Here is a 4,324-nt window from a genome sequence, read left to right as displayed (position 1 = left end):
CACACACACACACACACACACACACCTGACACAGTCTGCCTGGCAGCTCTAGCTCAGACAGTGACCACTGTCTCCAACTAGGACACAGTTTCTTCACTTGAGAAATGAGATTCTGTAACATCTAATATTTATTAAGTCCTGTGGGTTTAAAAGTGCTGCAAGGGGTTTCTCTTTCTCTTTCTTTTAGGGCTCTGTGTGCTGACGAGATGAGAGGGAGAAAAGTGAGTCAGATATTTCCCTGATTAGCTACTTTAGCTGGCTCCTGGTACTTCTAGTCCAACACTTCTCAGATTCTTATCAATCAGAGTCTCCAGCTCTCATTGCATGTAGTGTAGAAGAGGTGATGTACTGTTGGGGTCCACATGGCTTTGTATTTGTTCCAGTGCCTCCTGCAGGGAGCTGTGCACCCCCAGGTCCTTCAAGGTTAGGGATGTGCCCTATAGTCCTTCATGTCTACTCACAGCATCTGTCGCAGAGCTAGGGGAAGGACGATGGAGAGTAACATGGGCAGCATCACAGTTAAGAGAATGGACTCTGCAGCTTGATAGCTTGGATTTGGTTCTAATTGTAGGCCTGGCATTTACTAGCTGTGTGATCTTGGGCAAGTTACTTAACCCCTCTGGCCTCAATTTCCTTATCTGTATAATGGGGAAAATTAGATACTTCATAGGCTATAGTAAAGATTACATTAGTTAATACAGGTAAAGTGCTTAAAATAGTGCCTAGAACCTAGTTTAATCATTGTTATTACTATTTACTGAGAATTCATTTTTATTCTTAAATTATGCTCAAAGCATTTAATAAAAATCATAATAAAAATGATAGATGCTAATTATTGAGCACTTGTTAGCTGCTTTCATTCTGTATATGATTTCCAATTTCTGCCAGTAATGTGTCTCATTTTACAGATGCTTAAACCAAGCTGAGAGTGTTTTGGTATCTCATTCAGCTATGAGAATTAATATGTTTTGAAGCCCAGACTGAGATATAGGGTCTGAGTCCAAAGCGGAGTCCAAAGCTCATACTGTTTCTATTATACCTGTCAATGCCAAGACTATGCCTCATCCAGTTGTCTTCAGATTTTTTTTTTCCTGCTTTAGAGAATGATGCTCACAATCTGGCATTCCCCCTATGCTGAACAGCCACACAAATAATATCTGTGGACTTTGCCCAACTCCCCTTCCCTTACCTCATGTACTACAGCTGTAATGACATTTCTTTTCCTCTCACTTGAAGAGTGAAAAGAAAGTGGTATTTTTATATGAATAACATTGAATCAACCTTGATCTGCTGCTATGTCATGAAAGCCTCTATCTCTCTTCCTGTTCAAAGGTCTCCCCCTTCAGAGTACCTGAGAAAAAGATTGATTAGCCTCATGTGCACTCCTCATTTTGCCACCCAGAGATGTTGGTCCTGACTCCCCACTGCTGCCAGCCCAGCCTCCTGCTTCACCTGAAACTTTGAACCACAGCCCCCCATGCAATGGTGCTCTTCCTCCATGCTTCCTTGAGTAGCCCCTCCCCACTATTCTCTACCATACCATCACAAAAGCCTCCCTAAATGTTGAGTGTAACCAAATTAATTTTAATGCTGAAAGAGAAAAAATACTTCATGTAATTGTGATCATCTAAAACAAAATTATAGAGCATGTAAACCTATCACAGAAGGGTCTCAATTTGACACACTCGATTCTTTGCTTTGTGCTGCCATGTCCAAGTCTCTGCTCTTCTCACAATAACCCTCTTTATAGAATCCCTCTGTGAATCCTTCCTCTTTAGGGCAACATGGTGACCCTAATCATTAGTCAACAGTGTGTAATCCATTTTTAATCCCTTTTCACAGGTCATCTCTGGCCATCAGATTACCAATTTATTTATTATAAAAGGCTTCGCCAAGGCAGTACTAGGACCATTTAGGTGTAGGATTAGTACTAAGGTTCCCAGCTCAGTTTCCATATGGATCTTGCCAACCATTTCCCAATAGAGGAGAAGATATTGAGTAATACGTACACACTCACACCTCCAAAAGACAGGATAATGCTCAGAAATACAGCAGTCAAGTCCAAATTGAAAAAGGAGAAACGTGTTCCTGCTGGCCACAAAATCTCTACTGCTATCTTCTACAATAAAAGGTAGAACTTTATCTTGTTATGCAGAGCAGGGTTAGTTCTATATTTATTTACTGCTGCTATCATTAAGGTTATTTTTTCTTAAGTAAGAGAAAATTCAAATTCAATCATTTCAAACAATGATGGTAGTTTCTATAGCACAAAACTTGAGGGACCCGCAGATGGTGTCATGGTTATATTGTTGGACACCCACATAGTTAATCGTGGTTCAAGTCCTGGACCCAGAAGCTTAAATTCATGCTAGGCACATGTGCCTATGTACCCAAAGTCCCAGGAGAATGGAGGAGAATGAACTACAACATGGCCATTCCCCCTAGGGGGTGTTTTCTCTCTTTCTGTCTCTCTGTTGCTCTCTGTCTCTCCAGTGAGCACACATGTCCTTTAGCAAAAATCTCTCAAAAAGAAAGAAAGAAAAAAAGAAAGAAAGAAAGAAAGAAAGAAAGAAAGAAAGAAAGGAAGGAAGGAAGGAAGAAATAAAGAAAGAAAAAAGAAAAGAAGAAAATTGAAAAGAAAAGGAAAGAGCTCAGAAGGTATAGGAGACTTCACTGGAGTCTGACACAGTGCTGCAGCAGCTCTACCAGAATGCCAGCGAGCCTATTTCTACCCATCTTTTCTGCTCTATTAGTTTCATATCACTGCTGTAACACATTATTACACACTTAGTTGCATAAAACAACAGAAATGGATCATCTTGTAGTTCTGGAGGTCGAATGTCCTAACATCAAGGTCTGGGTAGAGCTGTGTTCTTTCTTGAGGCTGTGGGGAGCATATACTTCCTTACCTTTCTATAATAGCTTCTAGTGGGGACCATCTTCAAAGCAAGCAGAATAGCATCTACCAAACCTTTCCCACCATGTCCATTTGCACGTCCCCTGTTTTCTCTTTGATATTCCTCCTCCTCTTGTTACAAAGACCCTTGAGATTACATTGAGCTCATCTCAAAAATCCAAGATAATCCAACCACATTAAGGCCTCAATTTAATCACATCTGTAAAATCCCTTTTGCCATATAAGGTAACATTGACCGCTTCCAAGGACTTGGACATGGATGTCTTTTTGTGTGTGGTTGGGGGGGAGGAGACATGATTCTGTCTATATCTGCTTTCTACTGTGTTGATGTCATTTAAAACATCAGCTCTCATGTTTAGAAAAAGACTGTCAGCAGCCCTACATGCTTCTCAGTTCCTTTGGCAGCAAGACAACTTTTCCAGTCTCTCTAAGGACAGTAAGGATGCTTCTTGCCCGGGAGCCTCCAGCAAACCTCTTGTCTTATTTTAGTGAACAGAACTTAGTTTCATGTCCTTCCCTGAACTAGTCATAATGACCTCAGAGTTGGACTTTGCAGATCAGTGTCAGCCAGAAGTTGAAGCTCAGGGTGGGATAAAAATGTGGAAGGGAACGTTCTCTGAAGGAAATCCAGAGTACTGAAGCAGAGGATGGGTACTAGACAACAACAAAACCCGTATCCCATTGCTACTATCAGAATATACTTGATAGGCCCCTAATAAATGAAGCATTAGGATAGCTATCTATCCTTTAATAACCCCTACTTACGTGTCATTTTCTTTTAAGAGAGATGTAAGTAAGAAATTACCCTCAGGAGGGAATGGTCATATTGCAATTCTTTCTCCTCCATTCTCCTCTTGGGATTTTGGGCACACATACACATGTGCCTGGCATGAGTTTCAAGCCACTGGGTCTACGACTTGAACCATAGTCAACCATGTGGGAGTCCAGCACCCTTACCGTGCCACCTGCTGGCCCTACCCTACTTACTCTGAAAACATCTGGTAGAAATTTCTTTACTTTGGGTAGAAATTCTATGTCTTAAATGAAACTGTAAAGGAGACATGGTAAGGATCTAAAATCCTAATACTCAACCAACACCCTAGTGTAGGAGATAAGCAGTTGCTCTTCTAATTAGTTTTTCTGGTTGTTTTGCCTTTTTTTTTTTTTTTTTGTAGAGTGTGCACACATGTGACAGAGAGAGAGAGAAAGTGCATGCCCACATACCCACACCCCAATGGGTATGGTCATGCCACAATCATTTTTCCTCCATTTTTCCACCCTGTCAGGATCCTAGGCATGCATATATGCTGGGCATGTTTTTCAAGCTGCCAGGGCCAAGATTCAAACCACGGTCAGCCATATGGAATCTGGTTCCCCATGCATTACACCGAACTATTGTACTACAGG

The sequence above is a fragment of the Tupaia chinensis genome, unplaced genomic scaffold, assembly GCF_000334495.1.
Source record: "Tupaia chinensis unplaced genomic scaffold, TupChi_1.0 Scaffold000165_2, whole genome shotgun sequence".
Classification (NCBI taxonomy): domain Eukaryota; kingdom Metazoa; phylum Chordata; class Mammalia; order Scandentia; family Tupaiidae; genus Tupaia; species Tupaia belangeri.
The sequence above is the reverse complement of the archived record's forward strand: the minus strand, read 5'-3'. Positions refer to the sequence as shown.